This window comes from Triturus cristatus, chromosome 1_2, assembly GCF_964204655.1.
Source record: "Triturus cristatus chromosome 1_2, aTriCri1.1, whole genome shotgun sequence".
Classification (NCBI taxonomy): Eukaryota; Metazoa; Chordata; class Amphibia; order Caudata; family Salamandridae; genus Triturus; species Triturus cristatus.
In genome coordinates, this window is record NC_140580.1 from 127,703,818 (window position 1) to 127,730,671 (window position 26,854).

The following is a 26,854-nucleotide window of genomic DNA, read 5'->3' on the forward strand; positions in this document are numbered from 1 at the left end:
TCCTTTCCTCAGGAACAACATGAATACAAAATAATGCATTTAAAAATGTTATCTTGTGCAATTAATCAAATAATTAAGGCCACATTAAAGATTTCCCGGTGCACAGCAGAGTAAGAGAAGACAATGTACTGAGGGCTGAGAAGACAAGGCAGTCACTGCAAGCTGGAACTTGCCACGTGCAATTGAAAACAAGACTAGGCTTACCCATCGCCGGCTCTAGCGCTGGTGGCACCCGATGCACCAATCAGTTTTGGCGCCCCCACACCCAATGACCGCCTCCTCTGATTCTCTCACTTCCACAGGGCACAAGTGCCCCTCATCTCTTCAATCATAAGTTATTGTTAAACACAGCGCCCCCCTGAGGTCAGCACCCTCTCCACAGGCTAGCGCCCAGTGCGGCCGCACCAGTCGCACTGCCCTAAAGCCGGTCTTGGGCCTACCCATGTCAACCATAAAACTTTGTTATATTAAACACAGTACAACCATTACATTCAAGTGTCTCTATTGTTAATTAAAAGAATAAAATTATTAAATATAAAACCTGCTTGCCCATCATCTTGGCACGTTTACCTACCTAACTTTGAGACATATGAACGGTCAGTGTGAGTAGCATCTAGTATAGCCATATGCAGTCTAAGATGTTCCTGGCTGAGAGTATGAGGTAGCTTTGGTTACATGGACCCCAACGTGTTGAAGGTCTTGAGGATTATGTACGATGTGGAGTAGCGATGAACTGCTGGACAGAGTGGGAGGGATCTCGGCTCCTTGACCTTAATGAGGTCTCGGGAGTCACAGACAGACTGTGTGAGGGGCCTGGGCCACATGGAGAGATCATGTAGGGTATGTTTGGGCACTTGGATAGACAGTGTGATGAGACTGAGCCTTGGAGCTGTGCAAGGTAGCTTAGAACCCATGGGCAGGCAGTGTATGGCCAATGAACAGACCGCATGAGTGGCACTGTTTAACAAGCTTGTGGAGAACGTAAGGAGCCAACACCGCAACTGGTAACTGGTACAGGAGTTTTAAAAGTAGTACAAAACTGGAAACCTTGTAAAGTACAGATTAGTCAAGCTTGCATGCAAGCTTTACACAAATCCATACAATTTCTCGTCATGACGTCTAAAACATAGAACAGCAGGGAGAGTGAGGTGAAGTAGGAAGAAGGAGGAAGAGGAAGCTGCATATCTAAATATGCACTCAAGAATATCCATTTGCTCATGCAACATATAGACGTATATTACAGATTATAAATGATGCAGTCACGAAATCGCCTATAACTACTGGCCCTCGACACTGGCAATTGATTTATTCAAGAAAAGAAAGCAAAGCCTAAATATTCTAATACCAATCTGTGACCACTGTTTAGTGCAGTTTGAGGAAATCTGCCTTTTCAATCTAACTGATGCAAAACAAGCACTTAACACATAAAATACATAATGGGTGCCGTGTATAAGATGGTCCTATATTACCATCTCAGAGTTCTCGTGACACTTATAAACTACACAGCCTTAAGCTTCGTGGATTATGATATCACCAGAGCCTGTCCTTCTGAAACATTTGTGTGAGTGAGGGATGCTATCCACTTACCCCAGTGCGGAGTAACACACTTAGGGCCTCATGTAGGTAGCGTACCAGTTACCACTTCTTAAATACCGAGCCGTACCGACTCGGTATTTAAGAAGTGGTAACTCGTATGTAGGTAATGAGTCGGTAATTTTTACCGATTCGTTACTAGTCGGTAATTACCGAATCGGTATTTACCGATTCGGTAATGAGGCATACCTTCCCATTGATGGGAAGGTATGCCTCATTACCGAATCGGTAAATACCGATTCGGTAATGGGGGGAACACATACAAGGGTGGCAGGGTGTCACATTGACACCCTGTTGCACCCCTGATTCGGCCATGTGTGCACATGTGGCACACATACATGCCCTAAGGGCATGTATGTATGCCACATTGCACACTGCTACGCGCGTAAAAATGCATTTACACATACATTCATTATTTACCACCAACTATAAGTTGGTGGTAAATATCGACTCATAAACACACACACACACTCCCCCTACATCTCGATTTTGCTTTCGGAATTTACCGAATCGGTAAAATTACCGATTCGGAAAAGTTACCGATTCGGTAACATTACCGATTCGGTATTATTACCGAATCGGTAATTTTACCGATTCGGTGAATTCCGAAAGCAAAATATGTCCCCCTACATACCAATGGCCAAAATACCGGTCGGTAACGGTATAATTACCGAAAATCGGCCGTTACCGACCGGTATTTGGCTACCTACATGAGGCCCTTAATGTCAGATATTCGTGCAGCATGGCCAAACTAGGTGATCCGTGAAAAAAAGTAGTCACTAGATTCAGGAAATGCCCACCATGTGGCAGATCAGTAGGAAGCAAGAATAAGGGACCAGCAGAGGACATGTATAACATCACACGCTGGTTTTTTACACCTCCAACTAGAATCACTTGGGCACAGGCCACTATGCAGCTTATATGGCGTAAAATACCACTGAAGTACACATTTATAATAACGGAACCTAAGTCTAGTCCATCTCAGGACCCGGATGTACAACTTCAAGTGAGTTGATCATTTTTCCTCGGTTAGTTCGCAAGACAGCTGGGTTTGCCAGAAGAAACATGAGTCATGCTCCTTGGGCTTCCAGAGCAGAACATAAACAAGCATTTGCAATGCAATAGGTCTCGCCTTTGCATAAGTTTGAGCTATTGGCATTGTAAATGACAATGCCTTTCATTTATGTGTTTTGAAAACCTGCAAGCGTGCGTAAACACACACACTTTGCACTTATAGTCTTTGCTTACGAGAAGCAAGGCTGACAATAAAAGAGGCGCAGTTACTGCCAGCCTTGCTTATCGTAAGCAACGACTATAAGTACAAAGTGCGTGTTTACGCACCGCTTGCAGGTTTTCAAAACACATAAATAAAAGGCATTGTCATTTACAATGCCAATAGCTCAAACTTATGCAAAGGCGTGACCTATTGCATTGCAAATGCTTGTTGGTGAATATTTTAAGTTTTGAAAAGTCCACACTTAGAAGAAATTTCAGGAAAAGCCAGTCAATGTTACCCTATGGAGAAAATTGAGTTATCGGTTTAAAGGTAAGTACTCGACTGGCAGAGTTAAGGTTCTGGGCATAGACTCAGGGGTCTCCCAGGGTCAGGTAGGTACAGTTGGTTCACCCTCAGCGGCACAAGGGCGGCCGGGTGCAGAGAGAGTTAGGCCCAATGTTATCCTATGGGAGGTAGGGGGGGCCTTGGTTGGTGGCTGCTGACTAGCAGGCCACACGGCTGTGGGAGCTGGGCTCCTGGTCACTTACTCAGAGCAAGTGGGGAAGTAGATAGGTGTAGAGGTTACACTGCCAGGGCCACTCGGGCGGCTGGGTGCTGGGTGCTTTTGAGCCTTCGGGCGCTCAATTGATTTCAATGGGAAATCTCCGGTTTAGAAAAAGACTGCAAGCTGGTGCTGTGGAGTTCGTGTTTGATGAACTCTCAGCACCATGTACTCTTAAATGGCAGCACTGCACTTACAGTGCCCAGGAATGGACCTGGGTACTGTAGGGGCACAGGGCTCCTGCGCCCACACCACTGGCATAGGGCACCCAGTGAGAGCTAGAATTCTCAATCCCAGGATTGACAAAAAATATAAACCTGCCCCCGATGATCCCATCTACATCAAAGGGAAGCTACCCTTAGACTCACTAGTGGTAACTAACGCTCGGAAACACGCCAACTCTCAAACCTCCGGTGACGCACCACCTCCGGATAAGGAATCTAAGTTGTTAAATGCCTCTGGCAAGAGAGTTGCTTCCCAAGCAGCCAATCACTGGCTCATAGCCAACACCCAAGCATTACTTGCTAGGTATGATAAGGCTCACTGTGACAGACTAGAAACCCTATTACAACACTTACCTGATCAGTACAAATCCCAGGCAAATGACTTAATTCAAGAGGGCAAATTAATAACCAACGCCTTAATCAAGTGTCCCCTTGATGCAGCTGACACAGCCTCTAGGTCCATTAACACAAGTGTGCTACTCAGACGATATGCCTGGCTACGTATTTCAGGCTTTAAACAGGAGGTTCAATCAGCCGTTCGATCAGGAACAACTTTTTGGACCGGCTGTAGACACCACTCTAGAGAAGATGAAAAAAGACACGGAGACTGCTAAATCCATGGGGGCATTACAGTCTCCACCCACACTTGGTTCCTTTCGTCGCTCCTTTTATAGAGGAGCATCCAAAAACATTGGAAGAGACCACCTCCTCTTCCTACGAAAAAACCACGCAAACATCCCCCAACAGAGGATATTTTAGAGGCGGATACAGGGGAAATAACAAAGGGAGAGGCCGAGGTAACAACAACACACGTGCCTCCCCCACTAATAAACAGTGACTTCCCTCCACTCCATTCCACTCCGGTCGGGAGAAGACTTTCACAGTTCCTACCTGTCTGGGACTCTATCACAAAAGACAAGTGGGTAAGACAAATTATCCACTATGGTTACTGCCTGGAACTTACAGCAACCCCACCCACCATACCACCCAAACAACGTCCAATGTCCACGGAATACCTTGCACTCTTAAAACAAGAGGTTCTTTCACTGCTTCAAAAGCACACAATAGAGCCAGTTCCCTTACAGCACCAACAAACAGGGGTTTACTCACTATATTTCCTAATCCCCAAGAAGGATGGGACTCTAAGACCAATACTCGACCTCAGACCCCTCCATCTTTATATACAGTCAGATCATTTCCATATGATCACTCTTCAACAAGTGCTCCCACTACTGAAACAAGGCGATTTCCTTACCACACTAGATCTCAAGGACGCCTACTTCCACATTCCCATACACTAAAATCATTCCAACTACATCTCCAGAACAAAACCGTCCTCATACGGACAGACAACATGACAGCCATGTAATACATACAAAAACAAGGAGGCACACATTCTCTCCAGCTGTCCAAGCTCGCACAGAACATTTGGAGATGGGCCATTCCCCAGAACATATACCTACTTGCAGAACACCTTCCAGGGGTTCACAATCAAATTGCCGATCTGTTAAGTCGACAAACTCAACAGATCCACAAATGGTAACTACATACCCAAGTCCTCCTGCCCTTTTTCCAACAATGGGGCCAACCAGACATAGATCTGTTCGCCACACACGAAAACGCAAAATGCCCAACCTTCGATGCCAGGTTTCCCCACCCGGAGTCAAAGGGCAATGCAATATGGATGAACTGGTCAGACAGATTTGCGTAAGCTTTTCCGCCTCTCCCACTCATTCAATTAGTGGTACGCAAGCTCATGAAACAGTCTCTCAAACTGATCCTAGTAGCTCCCACATGGGCACGCCAGCCCTGGTTCCCAACACTACTGGAACTCTCGCTAGTTCCACACCAAACACTGCGTCTCTCCCCGTCCTTATTAACCCAGAACCATGGAGAAATCAGACACCCAGATCCAAGTCAACTGAATCTGGCAATCTGGCTCCTGAAGTCCTAGAGTTCGGTTACCTCAACCTGCCCCCAGACTGCATGAATATTATGAAAGAGGCCAGAAGACCTACCACTAGAGCCTGCTATGCTGCAAAATGGAAAAGATTCGCCATTTATTGCTCTAACAATCATAAACCCACTGGATGCATCCATCCAGGACATCATTTGCTGCTTACTGCACTTGCAAAGATATAATTTGACATACTAATCCATACGTCTCCACCTAGCAGTATTGGCAGCCTACTTACAAAATAGACAACACTTGTCACTCTTTAGAGTACCTGCGATCAAAGCCTTCATGGAAGGACTAAAAAGGATTATTCCTCCCACATTACTACCCTCTCCAGTGTGGAATCTAAACATTGTTCTTACTAGGCTCATGGAACCCCAATTTGAACCTCTCCGTAAATGCGAACTACAGTTCCTCACATGGAAAGTGGCTTTCCTTATCGCTATCACATCCCTCAGAAGGGTAAGTGAAGTCCAGGCTTTAAACATACAAGAACCATTCTTACAATTACACCATAACAAAGTGGTACTTACAACAAATCCGAAATTCCTTCCAAAAGTCATATCTCCGTTCCATCTTAACCAATCAATAGAGTTACCAGTGTTCTTCCCAAATCCAGACTCGGTAGCTGAAAGAGCTCTTCATACCCTAGACGTATAAAGAGCCCTTCTTTACTACATTGACAGAACCAAATCATTCTGCAAAACAAAAAATAGTTGGTTGCTTTCTCTCCACCACATAAAAGCAACCCCATTTCCAAATCTGGGATAGCTAGGTGTATAGTTAAATGTATCCAAATATGCTATCACAAGGCTAAACGCACACTAACGGTCCCCCCTAGAGCGCATTCCACACGCAAAATAGGGGCTTCCATGGCATTCTTAGGAAACATTTCCTTAGAAGATATTTGTAAGTGTGAGAAAGTGACATCTTTCTTGCATGGTATGCCCCCACTTTTTGCTGAATTGCTGAATGTACTTTGACTGAGTGTGCCCTGGACTCCTGCCAATCAGGTGCCCAGGGCCTATGTTCCTTCCCTAAAACAAACCAAACCCAAATTGGCAAACCCTGGCCACATGTCAGCCCCTAGTCAATGGTACCCTAAGTACCCAGGGCTTTGTAACCAAGGAAGGCCTCTAAGAGCTGCAGCACACCTTGTGCCACCCTTAGAGGCCCTGTACCCTTACACACACACACTGCCTTTGCAGGCTGAGTGTTTGGGTGCAAGACCAAAACAAAGTCGACATGGCACACATCCCTGTGTGCCATGCCCATCACCTACACTGCCATGGCATACATCCGTCACCCCTCTAGCTGGGTGCCTTATGCCAATGATGTTGGCACAGGAGCAGGAGCCCTGTGCCCCTACAGTGCCCAGGTCAATTCCTGAGCCCTGTAAGTGCAGTGCTGTCATTTAAGAGTACATGGTGCTGAGAGTTCATCAAACACGAGCTCCACAGCACCATAGTGGCAACACTAAAGACCGGGAAGTTTAGTTTCAAACTTCTCAGCACATTAAACCCACACTGATGCCAGTGTGGGATTTAATGTACCCAGCACCCCAGAGGGCATCTTAGAGGTGCCCCCTGAAACCTAACCTACAAATCCACGTCTGCTCTGAGGCTGCCTAGGCTGCCACCCTGCAGACATGTTGCTGGACCCCTGGGTGGGAGAGCCCCTGCTCTCCTGGTCCTGCAACAATGCACATCCTGGGCGAGGTGCTAAATCTCCTCCCCCAGAATGGGCAGGGGGAAGCTTCAAAGGCATGCCGCCACTGTGAGCTTCCCCAGGCCCCTGCAATCCCCCACTCTGGCGGGAAGCTTTGGCCGAAAACCCCAAATAAGGACAGGGGATGTGCCAGCCTGTCAACCCCACCCCTCAGGTGGGGGAGGCGAGGTGAAGCACATCTCCGGGCTCCCGCCATCTTGAAGATGGGGAGCCCTACCCTATCAGGACTAGGCTACTGCCCCCCTCCCACAGGAGAGAGGCAGGATAGGGGGTGTACCCACCCCAGGACGGGGACCCATTGGTCCCTGCCCTTCACCTACCTGTAACGCCCCTAAATCTAGTATTTAGGGCCACCCTGAACCTTCCTTCCCCAGATTCCGAAATTACAAGAAGAGCAAGAAGAAAAGAAGACCTGCCCTGCAGCTGCGAAGGAGAGGGAGACACCAACTGATTTGGCCCCAGCCCTACCGGCCTGTCGACCTCGAACCTGCTCCAAACCCGGCATCTCTTGTGGCCAGCAACCTCAGAAACCCCGGAGGACCTGACTACCTTTGAACTCTGATCCCCTGGGACTCCCATGAGTAGAGGCTCTACTCAAAAACTACCTTTCACCCCTGGCAGCAGCCCGGAACCGCGATCCCAGCCCATTCTGCACCAGCCAAGCCTGGCCGGTGCCGGAGTGAACTAAACCCACGAGGACGACCCCATGGCGACTGTGACCCCGAGTCCGGCACCCAAGGAACCCCCTCGACAATCCTGAAGAAGCCTGCAGCCTCAGAACAGTGTGCCACCCCAACCGCGATCAACAGAGAGTAAGATTTTCCAACACCAAAAGGCACCCCTGCACCCGGCGCCCCACGGCCCTCTGTGTCCAATCCCGGGGTACCTACCTATCCTCCAACTACCCAACTTACCTCTCGAAGTGGTGGTGGCACCTGAAGAGTCCTCGTCCCCGAGCTTGCAGTCTTTTTCCAAACCGGAGATTTCCCATTGAAATCCATTGAGCGCCCGAAGGCTCAAAAGCCCTCTGCACCCAGCAGCCCGAGTGGCGCTGGCAGTGAAAACTCAACGCCTACTTACTTCCCCACTTGCCCTGAGTAAGTGACCAGGAGCCCAGCTCCCACAGCCGCGTGGCTTGCCAGACAGCAGCCACCAAACAAGGCCCCCCTATCCGTCATAGGATAACATTGGGCCTAACTCTCTCTGCACCCGGCCGCCCTAGAGCCGCTGAGGGGGAACCAACTGTACCTACCTGACCCTGGGAGACCCCTGAGTCTGTGCCCAGAACCTCAACTCTGCCAGTCGAGTACTTACCCTTAAACCGCAAACTCTATTTTCCTCACAGGGTAACATTGACTGGCTTTTTCCTGAAATTTCTTCTAAGTGTGGACTTTTCAAATCTTCAAATATTCACCAAAAATCAGCCGAGTGACAAAAACGAATTTACTCACCTGCTCTTAGGTGAGCTCCCAGTGCTGGATCTTGGTGCCCAGCACGGACTCTGAAAAATACCCACAACTGTACTTACCCTTAACTCAATTTTCATCCATAGGAAACCATTGACTGTTTTTCTGTGAAATTTCTTCTAAGTGTCGATTTCTGCAATCTTTAAATATTCTTCAAAAATCGTATAATATCTGAAAACGTAATTACTTACCTGTTTTGGATAAAGGTCCCAGTACTGAGTCTAGGCACCCAGTACTGGATTACAAAAGTAACGAGAACATACTGTATCTATAATCTGAATTTTCGTCCATAGGGAATCATTGATTGTTTTCTCTGAAATATTTTCTGTGTCAACTTTTAAAATAGCTAAATATTAGTTAAAAATCATTACAGTACTTAAGTCGACTTTCATCACTTGATTCTGAGAACTGACCCAGGACTGAATCTAGGATCCAGTCCTGGAATTACAAAAGTAATCTAAAAAGTAATCTGTTGCAAATAACTTGAATTTATCATTGCACTCAATGTATTGTTGTGTTTAGAAATAGTTGCCTACTGCAACTACTTGTAACTGTTTACTAAAGTCTATTGCATATACAAAAGTATTTATATGAAACATCTCCTGTCGAGAAAGTATATTTTAATTCCAAGTGTTGGTTCTAAAATAAAACAAGCATATATTTTTTATATATAAACCATTTGCCTAGAGTGTGGAACCATTTGCTGACTGAGTGTGTACAACAAATGCTTTACACTGTCCTCTGATACTGCCTTACTGCTCGACCAAGCTACCACTTTAGAGAGTAAGGTTATATCTAACTTTAACCTCTGTTAAACCCTTGGGGTCTGTGGACTCTGTACACCCTGTACCTATTGAGGAACAGTATATACAGAGCCACTTTCTCACAGTAAGGCAGCCACATGGTCTACAACACACACCTTCACTAAACACTATTGTGTTGACATGCAAGCAAAGCAGCAAACTTCTGTGGGTCAGGCTGTCCTTAAAACTTCATTTCAAACTGCTGCAACCGATACAGGTGACCACTGCTAGGGGAGATACTGCTATATAGTCTATCCTAAGTGTGTGATCTGCAGCTAATATGCCTCGAATGGAATATGCTACTTACCAGTTTGCATCTGTTCTTGGCATGTAGAACTTCAGAGCCACACACGCCCACCAGCCTCCCCGGGACCTGTATCTGTTCCAGCATTGTCTTATCACACATGGACATCTCTCTCTTTTCTACAAACTCCATCATTTCCCATCACGGCGAAAAACAATCTAACGATGGAGTTGATGCCCATGTGCACTTTCGTCCAAGGGAGGAGTCACCTATCTCGTGACCAAAGACTTCTTCCGAAGACAACAACAACCTGCAAGCATCCGAGCCCAACACCAGATGGGGATCTACTATCCTAAGTGTGTGGCTCTGCAGCTCTACATGCCAAGAACAGATGCATACTGGTATGTAGCATATTCCTTCCTTGTCGCAATCACCTCTCTCAGAAGAGTAAGTGAGATCCAGGCTTTAACCATACAAGAACCATTCTTAAAAATACACCATAACAAAGTGATTCTCAGAACAAATCCAAACTTCCTTCCCAAAGTCATCTCTGCTTTTCATCTTAACCAATCAGTTGAGGTACCGGTGTTTTTTCAAAACCCAGACTCCGTAGCAGAGAGAGCTCTTCATACACTAGACTGCAACAGAGCACTAATTTATTACATTGACAGGACTAAACCCATTCGAAAAACAAAACAACTGTTTGTAGCCTTCTCCCCACCTCATAGAGGTAACCTCATCTCCAAAGCTGGGATCACGAGGTGGATAGTAAAATGCATTCAAATATGCTACCAAAAGGCTAAACGCACTTTAAGAATTTCCCCTAGAGCGTATTCAACACGCAAACTAGGGGCTTCCATGGCATTCTTAGGGAACATTCCCTTAGATATATGTAAAGCAGCAACATGGCCTACACCACACACCTTCACCAAACACTATTGTTTTGACGTGCAGGCTAAGCAACAGGCTTCTGTAGGCCAAGCCGTTCTTAAAATACTTTTTCAAACTACTGCAACGGATACAGGTGACCACCGCTAAGGGAGACACTGCTGTACAGTATATGCACAGTGTACGATTTGCAGCTCGTATGTCTCGAACGGAAAATGCCACTTACCAGTACGCATCTGTTCTTGGCATGTAGAGCTGCAGATCCGTACACTCCCACCCACCTCCCCGTAACCTGTATCTGTTCCAGTATTATCTTAATTAGATACATTCACATGGACATCTCTTATATTTCTTACTGACTCCATCATTTCTCATCATGGCGAAAAACAATCTGAGGATGGAGTCGATGCCCATGAGCACTATCGTCCAAGGGAGGAGTCACCTATCACATGACTACAAAAGACTTCTCCCAAGACAACAAGGTGCAAGCATCCGAGCCCAACACCAGATGGTGATCTGTGCACAGTGTACGGATCTGCAGCGCTACATGCCAAGAACAGATGCATACTGGTAAGTAGCATTTTCCTTTACATTTCTGTACAGTGTACACTATACTCCAGAGTCCCAACATAAATTAGGGCTGCGAGCAGAGCAGATGCAAAATGCACCGATGTGGAATAATGGGTGCTGAGTTTTTTAGTTTAGCATGGCACGGCTAGGGGTTGAAAAGAACATGAAAAAAATCTGGTCGGAAACACTACAGGAACTTTCCAACATAACTAACTGTAGCATTCAATTTTCTCCTTTGGTGACTCTGCTAGGGCTATGTGAAAGACCCACTCCCCACAGGAAACTGTGCACTCTTTGCTACTAGTGAAATGAAGAATTGCGATTCAATCACGGCTAAAGCACATTTGGGCCCTTTGAAGGATTTGACAGCAAGGATAAGACTTTATGGACACTCCAGACAATACTTCTGGATCTTTGCCAAATACTCCCAGATACAGTCTAGATGCACAAGTATACTTCAACAGCTGAGGAAACCAATTGTAGGGGGATCAGTCTGCCTAGGTCTAAATGGAGAACAGGATCATTTAGGTGATTTCAGAACGTCCAAGAGCATACATGTGACTTCTATTAAAAATAAAAACCTGGAAGAGCTGGTGGTGCACACAGGCATATTATCGCACCCTAAAGTTGGGTGGATGTTAAGTTTATATTTTTACTATGTTAAAACTAAAAACTCAAAAAAATCGTTACCTGGCAGTAGCAATTTTCCCTATATATTAAGAAATCCTTTTTTGATTCTTAACTAGTTTACCCATTCTCTGCGTCTTTTTTCTATATTAACTTAGGGGTCCCTAACATTAGAGCGTGGAATTGTAAGAACACAGTACTTGCATTTCCAATTTATTTTTAAAGATGGGTATGGAAATGCGTTCTATGATCTTCCAGTACTTCCAAAGTAGGTGACACTAACATAATGATCAACAGATACAGGTAAGCAGTTTTTCCATTCTGACCTGTTGCTTACCTAAGATCATACATTTCTTGCCAACCCAGGATTGTGAATGATGCATCAATTTGACATGTGAACATTGTGTGCTTAAATGAATGTTTTTAAGCATCTGTGCATGAGCGTCACTTTGTAATAACCCATGATTTGCCATGTTTTTTTTTAATTAGGTATCTCAGACGGTGGGTGCAATGTCTTTCTCTTTGCCTCATGAGTGGGATAACAGAACTGCATACATTCAATCTCCTTTTTCACCAGGACGTAACTGCATTCCTCTCCATGGTTTGTATTTAACTTCAATTCTATGAAATGTATTCCTTATGTACATAATAGGTGAGAGTGGTTGCCTTATGGCAGTGGTTTATGCTTTTGTGTGACTGGTTTTCTGGTCTGTTCAGCATACACGTGTATGGTATCTTGCTGAGAAACTCTGCATGGGCACCAGGATAGCTTCCTAATTTATCCCCTGTTCAAATCAAAAGCCTCTTCTACTCTCATTATTCTTTTTGAGTGCATAAGTTTACCACTGACAAACAAGGGCCACCTTATTGTACTCCAATTTGTTATTGAAGATTCTCCCTTTAAAGTTTTAATTTCCTCTAGATAGAGCGGATGAGCAGTCAAGACTTGGTGCTTCATGTGTAAGGGGGGAAAGGTGCAGGGGCCAAAGCTTTTCTTGAGAGCCTTTCGGCGCTGCAGAAGCACGGGTCGCTGAACACTAAGTCTGCTTCATCTTGATTCGACTTAATGCCTGTTTCAACCACATCCCTACTCTCTCTCTTGCAGGTTCGTTCCCCATCCCTGCTTTCTCCCTTATCACTGTTTTATATCTTTCTCTAACTCGTACCTTCGCCCGTTGTCTCTTGCTATTGATCAAAGACGGAGGATAAAAAATAAGTCTTGGTCACCAGAAATCAGCGCAGGTACCGCACCTACAACTCTTTGTGGGGGAGGGGATAGAAAGCACTATATATTTAAACAAGCATTCGCAAAGCCAATAGGTCTTTTATTGGCTGCCAGCATTTTGGTGTTGTGCTTTTGTCATTTGTCTAACTTTAGTGTTTGCGGAGCTGCGTGGTACACTCCAATATCCAAATAAAAAATGGTAAAAATATGTTTTGGTCTTAGAAAGGACACGTTCTCACTGTAGTCCCTGGAACTAAAGGGCACTTTTTTGAGGGTGAACATGTTCCCTGTGAGAGAGCAAGATATGGTCACTCATACTGTAGTTAGCGCCAGTGGCTGAAGTAGACTGATTCATGCTGTAGTGGGCGGAACTAAAATGTGTCTACCACAACAGACCAATGGATGAAGAGAGCTGGTGGAATGCCCTTGTAAGTACACCATACATATAATTTGATTAAAATCAAAAGGACTTTGCTAACACCAGACCTAGAATAGATGGCTTTTACACGTGGGTTAGTAAATATAGCAGATAACAATGTGATGCGCATGGAAACGTAGCTGGTGCGAGTAAGGAGCCCAAACGTTTTAATACGTTTGAGCGCCCTTTGCTTTGTTATGGTGGTACAGTTAGGGTTAGGTACGCTTGATAAGAGCTATGAGACTTCATTTTAGTACTACAGTCCATGGAGCCAGAGGCACCAGGCAAAAACAATACAGTTGAATTACCTTTCTATGAATTGTCTGGTCCTCTGTGTCAGTGGTCTCCTTTCCTGATTCACCGCTGGGATCTAGCAGACATTTCAATTCCAATTAGTAAGCATCCCCTTCATCACAACTGTACCAACCAAATAACAGGCATGCCACCCCATCTGTCATTGTTGAATATTTTGTTGACATGCCAATGTCTTCACATCCAGCCTAGCATTCGCCTCTTTTAAAGCCTCTCCACATTCCAGTCATAAGCGGTTAGCATCCAAATCCAACCCCCTGTGATTTTCTCTTCACCTCCAAAATGTTTACATTTTGTACCATGGAATATGGGCAGAACAAACATCTCTGTTTTTGATCTTCCTCAAGATTAACCAATCATTAAACTTTGCAGTGTAAACTTTTAATTCTGTTAACTGCCTCCTTAACTCTTTAGACTCCTCTGTCTTTCCGACTTTTACAACTCAGTTCTAGACTTGGTTCAAAATAAAATGGCCACATTGTCAACAGCACTGTTTGACTGATATACCCGAGGTGAGCCAAATACTTTATATGTGATCCACTTGCACATCTTTCCTTTACGTCTTGTATTTATGGTGACATCAGGTTATGGTGGAACTTTTCTGTTCAAGGCATATGAGCTGCAGATCACACACTTAGGATAGTAGATGGCCATCTGGTGTTGGGCTCGGATGCTTGCAGGTTGTTGTTGTCTTCGGAAGAAGTCTTTGGTCACGAGATAGGTGACTCCACCCTTGGACTATAGTGCTCATGGGCATCAACTCCATCGTTAGATTGTTTTTTCCGCCATTGGGTTCGGATGCAACTCTTCCGCTCCGGTTGGAAATCTCAATTCCAAGCTTTTCGAAGCGAAAAACTTCTTCAAAAACATCGAAGCACCTTCACTCGACATTGATTTCATCGGCTCGATTCCGGACGTCAACACAGGCCGCTGGGCCTATCCACGCCGTGAGGTCTACGGCTCATGGAGAGGACGCCTTTCAAAAAATGCCCCCAGTGTGGAGCAAAATTTCCGCACAGTGACCACCACAAAGTCTGCAACCTCTGCCTATCACCTGAACACGACGAGTCCAGCTGTCCAGCCTGCGCATCCTTTCGATCCAAGAAGACCATCCGAGATCGAAGGGCTCGATGACACATCATGGCACAGAGAACAGCTCCGGAACCAGAGGCCATCTTTGATGAAGGCCCCGATGTCCCGGAAGAAGATTCCGAAGATTTACAAATAATTTCCGAAGCAGACGACTCAGACGACCCCATCACTCCTGGGCAACGTGTGAGTACTACTGCCCCTGCCCCAACCCCACCAAAACCAAAGGCATTGGTCAAGACTTTGCCTGCTGGCCCCTGTCAAGACCGAAAACACCCTTCAGAAGCCCCGCTTCCGGGCTCGGCTCCGAAGAAACATAAGCCTTCCAGTAGCTCGGGAACGAGCACACCGCATGTCATTGTCCAACCGGCACCGAAGACAAAAGACCACTCGGCACCGAAATCGGCTCCGAACGCCTTCGGCCCCGAAAACACCAAGGCCAATAGATAAACCAGCACCGAAGGTTCACAAGCCCACAGATGCACCTTCGGCTCCGAGACCGACATCGGCACCAAAACCCTCGTCTGTACCGAAACCAACGGCTAAGGACTCTCATACGCCTCCTAAAGCCAAACAATCCACCGATCAACCAAAACCTCGATCGGAACCAAAAAAATCGGTACCGAAGACTGTTTCTGAAGAACAAGAACTTTTTCATCCAGATCCCATCGACCCAAGGCAGAAAAAGATTTACATCAACCCCAAGACTGGACATGTCACCGCGGTGCCCTGTAAAAAACGGAAACTGGACACGCCACCTGCCCCGGTTCCTGTAAACAGGAAGGACTCTGCAACATCCCCTATGCCTCCTTCCTCTCCTATACTGCCTCCTATCCCACCCACTCTGCCTACACCACCCTTACCTATACCCTCTCCATCACATACACCACCTCCACAGGATGATGATGATGACCTAGGGGGTGGGAGTGACCCTAATGATCCGTTCACGGATCCAGACACCTCACCACTGGATGATTAGGCATTCCCTCTACCAGACATGCCTGACCCTCAGCCATATCCCTCTAAACCATCGCCTCCTGATGATCACCTGGGGTTTGGCCAATTATTAAATAGAGCGGCACTTTACCACGGCGTCACAATGCACTCAGACGCACCAGAGGAAGACTTCCTATTAGACACTTTCGAACAATCTCAAAAGTCTGTACAAATTCTACCCATGATTAAAGGAGTCATAAAATACGGCCCGAAGTGTTTAAAGACCCCGTTTATGCCAGGGTTCTCAACCCAAGGATATAAAAGAAATATAGGCCTGCCCCTGAAGGCCCTAATTACATCAAAGGGCAACTCCCTTTGGATTCTTTGGTCGTTTCCAATGCTAGGAAACACGCCAACAACCACAAGAGATACACCACCCCCAGACAAAGAATCCAAACTGTTAGAAGCCTCTGGCAAAAGAGTAGCAGCACAAGCCGCTAATCATTGGCATGTTGCCAACACCCAAGCCCTACTAGCACGCTATGACAGGGCCCACTACGATCAATTAGAGACTCTCTTACAACATCTGCCAGACCAATATAAGACCCAGGCAAATTACCTTATCCAGGAGGGAAAACTTATTTCAAATGCAGCAATTAAATGTGCGCTTGACGCCGCAGACACCGCCTCTAGAGCAATTAACACAAGTGTGCTCCTTCAACGACATGCGTGGCTGCGCATTTCAGGCTTTAAGCCAAAGGTACAAACTACAATACTTAGTCAGCCATTCTTTTTTTTCTTTTTTCTTTTCTTTTTTCATTTTTCACCACCCCCTCCCCTCCCCTCCCGGAAACTAAACAGAAGACCAACAAACAGCCATTCAATCAGGAACAGCTCTTTGGGCCAGCAAACACTGCCCTTGAAAAAATGAAGAAGAACACAGACGGCTAAGTCCATGGGAGCATTACAGTCTCCCCAACCACGTGGCTCCTTTCGGCGCTCCTTCTATAGAGGAGCCTCCAAAAGTATGGGAGCGGACACCTCCTCTACATACAAACCCGCTACACAAACATCCCCCAGTAGAGGATAGTTTAGAGGCGGATGCAGAGGAAACAACAACCAGGGGCGAGGTCGCGGTAATAACAACACTCGTACCTTCCCTGCCACAAGACAGTGACTTTCCTCAACTCCCCCCCGACCATTCCACTCTGGTCGGGGGAAGACTAAAACAGTTCCTACCTGTCTGGAACTCCATCACAACAGACAAGTGAGTAAGACAAATTATCCAGTATGGTTACTGCCTGGAACTCACAACTACCCCCCCACACATACCGCCCAAGCAGCGTTCCATGTCATCAGACCATCTTACGCTCCTCAAACAAGAGGTTCTCTCATTGCTTCAAAAACACGCAATAGAACCAGTTCCCTTAGAACATCAGGGTACAGGGGTATACTCACTCTGCTTCCTAATCCCCAAGAAGGACGGGACTCTAAGACCAATACTTGACCTCAGACCCCTAAATCTGTATATCAACTCAGATCATTTCCATATGATCACTCTTCAACAAGTGCTCCCACTACTGCAACAAGGCGATTTCCTTGCCACACTAGATCTCAAGGACGCCTACTTCCACATTCCCATACATCCTGCCCACAGGAAGTATCTAAGGTTTGTGGTGGACGGACAACACTACCAGTTTACAGTCCTTCCATTTGGGGTAACAACCGCACCCAAAGTATTCACGAAATGTCTGGCAGTAGTAGCAGCACATCTCAGAAGACAACACATTCATGTCTTCCCGTATCTAGACGACTGGCTAATAAAAGCCAAGTCATTCAACAAATGTGTTCTACACACTCACCAAACCATCCAAATCTTACAGAACTTGGGATTCACAATAAACTATCCCAAATCTCATCTCCAACCCTCCCACATACATCAGTATCTAGGAGCCACACTTCCACAGCCCTAGCTTATCCCAGCCCAGCCAGGATAACCAATATACAAGCTCTTATCACGAAATTTCAAGTCCAACACTCCCTTCCAGCAAGAGTGTTCCTGCAACTCATAGGCATGATGGCGTCCTGCATCTTCATTGTGCCTTATGCAAGACTTCAAATGCGTCCCTTGCAAGAATGTCTAGCACGTCAGTGGAACCTGGCTCACGGACAACTTACAGATCTGGTGTTGGTAGACAGCCGCACACATCGCTCTCTGAAATGGTGGAATATAACAAACCTGTCCAAAGGGCGGCCATTCCTAGAGCCTCTTCCACACATAGTGCTGACAACGGACGCATCGCTCACAGGATGGGGAGCCCATCTCCTCGGCCACACCACTCAGGGCAGATGGACCACTCAACAGAAACTGCTCCATATCAATTACCTGGAACTGCTAGCAGTGTTCCTAGCACTAAAATCATTCCAACTACATCTCCAGAACAAAACTGTCCTTATACGGACAGACAACATGACAGCCATGTATTGCATACAAAAACAAGGAGGCACACATTCTCTCCAGCTGTCCCAGCTCGCACAGAACATTTGGAGATGGGCCATTCCCCAGAACATATACCTACTTGCAGAACACCTTCCAGGGGTTCACAATCAAATTGCCGATCTGTTAAGTCGACAAACTCAACAGATCCACAAATGGGAACTACATCCCCAAGTCCTCCTGCCCTTTTTCCAACAATGGGGCCAACCAGACATAGATCTGTTCGCCACACACGAAAACGCAAAATGCCCAACCTTCGCCACCAGGTTTCGCCACCCGGAGTCAAAGGGCAATGCGATATGGATGAACTGGTCAGGCAGATTTGCGTACGCTTTTCCGCCTCTCCCACTCATTCCATTAGTGGTACGCAAGCTCAGGCAACCGTCTCTCAAACTGATCCTAGTAGCTCCTACATGGGCACACCAGCCCTGGTTCCCAACACTACTGGAACTCTCGCTAGTTCCACACCAAAAACTGCATCTCTCCCCGTCCTTATTAACCCAGAACCATGGAGAAATCAGACACCCAGATCCAAGTCAACTCAGTCTGGCGATCTGGCTCCTGAAGTCCTAGAGTTCGGTTACCTCAACCTGCCCCCAGACTGCATGAATATAATAAAAGAGGCCAGAAGACCTACCACTAGAGCCTGCTATGCTGCAAAATGGAAAAGATTTGCCATTTATTGCTCTAACAATCATATAAACCCACTGGATGCATCCATCCAGGACATTATTTGCTACTTACTGCACTTGCAAAGATGTAATTTGGCATACTCATCCATACGTCTCCACCTAACAGCATTAGCAGCCTACTTACAAAATAGACAACACTTGTCACTCTTTAGAGTACCTGCGATCAAAGCCTTCATGGAAGGACTAAAAAGGATTATTCCTCCCACATTACCACCCTCTCCAGTGTGGAATCTAAACATTGTTCTTACTAGGCTCATGGGATCCCCATTTGAACCTCTCCATAAATGCGAACTACAGTTCCTCACTTGGAAAGTGGCTTTCCTTATCGCTATCACCTCCCTCAGAAGGGTAAGTGAAGTCCAGGCTTTAACCATACAAGAACCATTCTTACAATTACACCGTAACAAAGTGGTTCTTAGAACAAATCCGAAATTCCTTCCAAAAGTCATATCTCCGTTCCATCTTAACCAATCAGTAGAGTTACCAGTGTTCTTCCCAAATCCAGACTCTGTAGCTGAAAGAGCTCTTCATACCCTAGACGTTAAAAGAGCCCTTCTTTACTACATTGACCAAATCATTCCACAAAACAAAACAGTTGTTTGTTGCTTTCTCTCCACCACATAAAAGCAACCCCATTTCCAAATCTGGGATAGCTAGATGGATAGTTAAATGTATCCAAATATGCTACCACAAGGCTAAACGCACACTAACGGTTCCCCCTAGAGCGCATTCCAACGCAAAAAATAGGGGCTTCCATGGCATTCTTAGGAAACATTACCTTAGAAGATATTTGTAAGGCAGCCACATGGTCTACAACACACACCTTCACTAAACACTATTGTGTTGACGTGCAAGCAAAGCAGCAAGCTTCTTTGGGTCAGGCTGTCCTTAAAACTTTATTTCAAACTGCTGCAACCGATACAGGTGACCTCCGCTAGGGGAGATACTGCTATATAGTCTATCCTAAGTATGTGATCTGCAGCTCCTATGCCTTGAGCGGAATATGCTACTTACCAGTATGCATCTGTTCTTGGCATGTAGAGCTGCAGACCCACACACGCCCACCCACCTCCCCGGGACCTGTATCTGTTCCAGCATTGTCTTACTTAGACATCACACATGGACATCTCTCTCTTTTCTACAAACTCCATCATTTCCCATCATGGCGAAAAACAATCTAACAATGGAGTTGATGCCCATGCGCACTGTCGTCCAAGGAAGGAGTCACCTATCTCGTGACCAAAGACTTCTTCCGAAGACAACAACAACCTGCAAGCATCCGAGCCCAACACCAGATGGCGATCTACTATCCTAAGTGTGTGGCTCTGCAGCTCTACATGCCACGAACAGATGCATACTGGTAAGTAGCATATTCCTTTAGCGCCATTCCCGCCAACTATTTTAGACCAGCTCAAGCGCACCAAACATGATTACAGTTCATCTTGTGCTTGTTTGATTAGTAGATAGCCCTATCTTTGTGCCAACTTTATTTCTTTTATCGTGAACATGCACCTTTGAGGAGGGATAGCTTCTTCCTCTAAAGCCTCTTTTGGATTGGTTTACGATAGATAATCATCATGACTAAGTTTTGGATAAACATAATTTTTTAGCGTGAACTTAGTGTAGGTAAACATGCTGTGCATTATTTCGCCATCTAGTGGTTGGGTTGGGAAGCATGCTCTGTTTTCAAAATTTCACTTGGGTATCGATAAGGGCTGAATCGCCCTGACTATCTATGATGTCAACTGTAAGCGCACAAGACAGTGTTAAAACAGCCAGAGATTTGGATGGCATCAAGGAAACTAGTGTCCTTCAGATAGGCCGAATAATGTATTTTGGGTGAGTATTACTTTTGAGACTCCTAGATGCCATTTTACACTATGACCGCATTAAGACCTGTCTGAACTGCAGCAGAAAGACAAGTCTGCGAACATATGTTCTGTCTTCCAAGCAACCAGAAGTCCGAAAAATGCAATGCGTGTTCACAAACTAATATGTGAGCAGTGCTCCCAGGGAATCATTTGCACGAAAAATGTAAAGGTTAATCTGCAATATATATGGCGATATACAAATATATGTGTCTTTACATAAATGCATCATTATGTAATCCATTCTAATTGCAAGCAATAATTGCAGTAGATCTAATTTGCACCAAGTATCCGAAGAGAAGCAAACTACATGAAGTGTGTGTGAATATGTTTTTTGCTCTTGACTGTGAACATTTCAACTCTTATTGACACAAAATCCTTTGGTCTCTTCATGACGGGGCATGTCAAACTATTACAGGTCTGGTCTGCAAGGCAGATCCGAGTGGAAAATTCTGAAGTAACACATGCTCGGTTGAATATTCCATACATTGGATGCCAATACACTGCACATACAAAAGGCAGGATACGTTGCGCTGTCCATTAAAGTACACAATTATAATTGTTGCACTCTTCTCAAACATGGTGGGGCAATCCATTCCCAACGGAGCATGAAGTTGCTAGCTACCGCGCTGCAGCTTCACTACTGTTGATGAATTATTGTAGATAAGTATGTTGTATAGACACCTGTGTGTAATTCACAAAGTTTTCTGTTTTCGGTGTTTAGTCCTCTTATGATACTTTTGATAATTTATGTAAATTAGATATACTGCATTGGTAAGTTGTAGGCATAATTGATTGCATACAGATGTAAGTATGCAAGGAGATATATAAATGTGAACAATACAATGCGTTCTCTTCACAGTGGCTGCAGACTGTAAAGTAGTTACGTCAAGGGTAGTATAGAAAAGCACAGAACTCTCTTCTCTTGAGCAAATGAGACAGCAGAAGTAATGTCATTTCTTAAAATAAGAAGTCCCTTTAGTAAAGGGATTTCTGTTGCCAGGAGAGTTAAAGTAAGGCTGAACTGTGACAGATAAATTACAGAAAGTACTTTTCAAGCACAAGTACAGCGGCTACATTCAGCACCCAATAACACATACTTTTCAGGGGAAAGTTAAGCAAGAGGTCAAGTCAACAGGCTGAACCAAAAGCGACAATTGACTTTTCCCTCCCCAATCCTATCCCCTGTTGAGAGCAGATAACACCTGTAGTGACAGAATAGAATATTACTCATCAAAATGACAGTCCTAAATGCCAGACAATTGGGTGTTAAATGTGAATAAACACAGTTTTCTATTTACTAAAAACCCAACCCACAATAAAAACCTGCCTCCGTACTGCAAAACAGGTCAGTTTAAAATAATATAACGTGGAAGTAAAGGAACTTTTTCTTTTATCCAGTATTGAGGTATCTTTCATAGATTCACATGCCTGAACCATTCCCCGTTGTCGAGATGGGAGTCCCACTGTAACATAATCAAGCAGTATTTAAAGAATGCCTAAGGCTATAATGGCCCTGAGCCATGTTTTATATAGCCTATCTATGTCCTGGACTAAATGTTAAAGGCAGCCACTCAGCTGCTAGCACCCTCTAGAACCTATCCAGCAGAGGCAGTTTCCATCAGATTTTCACCACATGTCGTGTGTGAGGGGAATCTCCCGGAGTTCTACTCAGTTTTCTTCTGCAAACTTCAGGATTTTATTCCTGGAATATTTCTTAATTATGCCTGCAAGACCTGTGGCAAGAAGAGGGTTCATGTTGATGATCCTCACAAGGACTGCATTTATTGCCTCCATCCAGCACATGAGGTAAGGCAGTGCAAAATCTGTCACACTTTCTCTTCTAAAACTCTAAGAGATGGTGGGGGGAGGCTGCTTTTGTGGCTGCAGTCCACTAAGCACCAGAAATCATCTGAAGAGGACAGTGATGGATCATCCAGTCCTCACGAGAGCCAGATCTTGTGCAGAAGACTCTGGAGAGGGCAGGAAACACCTCAAACCCTCCCCAGAGAGCAAGTGCTCAAAAAAGTAGAAACATCCAAAAGTCTCCTCAGAGCCTTCATCTTCAGTCTCTTATACTCCTGTGAGGAAAGAAAAGAAACATCATAGAGACTCCTCCCCAGATTCTAGGAAGCTCATAGCCGACAAATGGTCTTTGACGACGACGTCACCGTAAAATCGTCGTCGTCCATGTCGCCATCGATGGCAACCCCTAGATCGTCGACAACAAGTAACACAGTGACATCGACGGCAGGGACGACGGCAGCGGTCATCTCCGGGCCCATACTGTCGATGAGAACCTAATTGACGCCATCATCGTCGAGGTCCACTCCATCGACGTTAATGCTGTCGACAAAGACACCGTCGACGACCTCGCTGACGACCCCACCGACATCGCCGATGACAACAGTCTACGACTGCACCATCGACGGCAACATTGGCTGCAACAGCACCTTCGGCAACTGGCATCCCATCTTCGTTGGTCGTGATAACATCGACGCCACCGTTGAGGATGATAAAGGTGTCGGACGTTTTTCCATCCGGAAATGCGGACGTTTAGCAAGAGCTCCCCTGTGCCTCTTTCACACCTTTTAGACCTTCAGGAGTCTGATGAGGAGGATGATGATGAGGATGCATTATACGGAGTTGCGCATAGTCCATCTGAGTTACATGTAAAGTGCCAGGAAGAGGACGAGGATTAGGACGACTAGCAGCAATACTATCAGTCATATTTGGCGCCACCACATCATTACCAACATTATGGCTATCATCCCGAATCACGCCCTAGAGAGATTGCACATCTTCCACCGTCTTTGATTCAAGACCTTCAGGCTATGTTGGCGGACTATAAACAAAAGTTTCCATCACAAAATATTTAAAAAGAGCCACCACCAGTTCAACCCCAGTTCCTTGAAACACCGGTTTTGCCAGTGACACCAACAGTATTGCTCCCACCTATACAGGAGCCCAATCCGGAAACCCTTTCTCTTTGGATGAGGAGAAAAGAGGGTGAGATTCCAGAGCTTACACCTGCAGATCCGTGGGAAGATTACAGTTCGAGGCATGTGTGCTGTGGATACACATGCTTTGCATACTCCTGCCATTTAGTGTTGGGTCCGGATGTTTGCAAGTTGTCTTTCTTCAAAGAAGTCTTTCCAGTCATGAGATATGGCGACTCCTCCTTTCGGTGCGCATGGGCATAGACGCCATTATTTTTTTTCCGCCATCTGGTTCGGACGTGTATTGCTGCGCTCCAGTTCGAAACCGTTCTTCGGGTTTCCCTCGGTGCGCAATCCACTCTCCCCTCGACGGTATTGTTCTCTAGCGTGTTTCCCTGTTCTCCGGTTATTGAATCGATTGGGAAACTCTCTATCTTCCGTCGGAAACATCAGAGCGGCCCTCTGGCCTAGCGCTTCAGTCCACCCTTCTGCCGATGGAACCAACTACATTCCAATTCTGTCCTCGGTGCCGCGACAAGTACCCTCGCACTGACCAACATCAAGTTTGTAACTTGTGCCTATCACCAGAGAACAAGGAAGAAGCCTGCGATGCCTGTAAGTCATTCCGGTCGAAGAAAACACTACGTGATCGTCTGGCTCGACGACGTGAAAAGCAACACCAAAAGACTAAGCAGCGGCGAAGATTCCGAGCATGAAGACATTGAAGCGTCTGCGGCAGAAGAGGCCATCTCCATCCCATAATCGGATTCTGAACTCTAGATCGACTTGGAGTACGAAGGCGTGCCTCCGGGACAGGGTGCCATGAGTACCGACGACCCCTTTGCCCCAAAACCTCTTCCAAAAAACAAAAGGATAGGGCAGCGCCTCTGCCTTCTGGCCAAAGTCGGCACAAGACCATGTTTCTGACGCCCCGCCTTCTGGCTTGGCACCGAAACAAATAGTCAAGCCTTCCGGCTCAAGACCGAGCCGGACAAAATAATCTTCGGATCCTTAACCCTCCGGTTTGAAGGACAGATCTGGTTCAGAATCGAAACCCTCTTCTCCGAAATAAAAACATGCTTCGGAGCCAAAACCTTCTGCTCCCAAAAGCAAATCTATTTTGGCATTGAAATCCAAGGGCAGCCTCTCCGAGCCTCTGGAGCCAATTTAAGACATTCTCAAGGCTAAATTGGACCCTTAACAAAAAAATTATTATATTCCTCATGATACAGGACATATTTCTGCCAAAACACCAGCCGAACGTAAACTTGGCGACCAGCCCTGCTTATCCTGCCCCACAATCCCGTCCACCATTTTCTCTACATTTACCAATTCAAGATCCCTTGCACATAACACCACAGGGATCTCCACATACACAGCCTGAAGGGGATGATGTTGATGAAGACACTCTTTTGCTTGTAGACCCATGGAATGATTACACCATTGACCCTCCATTGGATATTGAACCAGACCTTTACCCTGCAAAGCCACACCACCAAACGATAATATGACTTATCAGGAACTTCTTGCTAGAGCAGAAAAGTACCATGGGGTGGCCTTACATAAAGAGTCCTTAGAGGAAAACTTTATATTTGAAACTCTTGGGTCCACACACAGGTCAAGTCAAACACTGTGAGAAAGTGGCTCTGTATATACTGTTCCTTAATAGGTACAGGGTGTACAGAGTCCACAGACCCCAAGGGTTTAACAGAGGTTAAAGTTAGATATAACCTTACTCTCCAAAGTGGTAGCCTGGTCGAGCAGTAAGGCAGTATCAGAGGACAGTGTACAGCATTTGTTGTACACACTCAGTCAGCAAATAGCTCCACACACTCAATAACTGAACTCTAGGCCAATGGTTTTTATATAAAAAATATATGCTTGTTTTATTTTAGAACCAACACTTGGAATTAAAATATACTTTCTCGACAGGAGATGTTTCATAAAAATACTTTTGTATATGCAATAGACTTTTTAGTAAACAGTTACAAGTAGTTGCAGTAGGCAACTCTATTTCTAAACACAATACATTGAGCTCAATGATAAATTCAAGTTATATGCAACAGATTACTTTTTAGATTACTTTTGTAATTCCAGGCCTGGATCCTAGATCCAGTCTTGGGTCAGTTCTCAGAATCCGCTGTTGAAAGTCGACTTTGGTACTGTAATGATTTTTAACTAACATTTAGCTATTTCAAAAGTTAGCCCTTAGAACATATTTCAGAGCAAACAATCAATGATTCCCTATGGAAGAAAATGTAGGTTACAGGTACAGTAGGTTATCGTTACTTTTGTAATCCAGTACTGAGTGCCTAGACTCAGTACTGGGACCTTTATCCAAAACAGGTAAGTAATTACGTTTTCAGATGTTATACGATTTTTGACGAATATTTAGAAATTGCAGAAATCAACACTTAGAAGAAATTTCACAGAAAAACAGTCAATGCTTTCCTATGGAAGAAAAATGAGTTAAAGGTAAGTATAGTTGTGGGTACTTTTCAGAGTCAGTGCTGGGCACCAAGATCCAGCACTGGGAGCTCACCTAAGAGCAGGTGAGTAAATTTGTTTTTGTCACTCGGCTGATTTTTGGTGATTATTTGAAGATTTGAAAAGTCCACACTTAAAAGAAATTTCAGGAAAAAGCCAGCCAATGTTACCCTATGAGGAAAATAGAGTTTGCGGTCTAAGGGTAAGTACTCAACTGGCGATGTTGAGGTTCTGGGCACAGACTCAGGGGTCTCCCAGGGTCAGGTAGGTATAGTTGTTTCACCCTCAGCGGCTCTAGAGCGGCCGGGTGCAGAGAGAGTTAGGCCCAATGTTATCCTACGAGGGATAGGGGGGCCTGGGTTGGTGGCTGCTGTCGGGCAAGCCACGCGGCTGTGGGAGCTGGGCTCCTGGTCACTTACTCAGGGCAAGTGGGGAAGTAGGTTAGAGTAGAGTTTTCACTGCCAGGGCCACTCGGGCGGCTGGGTGCAGGGTGCTTTTGAGCTGTCGGGCGCT

General features: G+C 45.6%; 1 pseudogene across 1 annotated transcript in view; it reads left to right on the top strand.

The window, feature by feature from the left end:
* The window catches only part of LOC146866942 (lysine-specific demethylase 5B-like), a 492,309-nt pseudogene that overhangs the window by 305,591 nt on the left and 159,864 nt on the right, over positions 1-26,854 (top strand). The window contains exon 10 of the transcript XR_014966721.1: positions 12,368-12,479. The product of XR_014966721.1 is annotated as a lysine-specific demethylase 5B-like (transcript). The remainder of the gene's footprint in view (positions 1-12,367; positions 12,480-26,854) is intronic.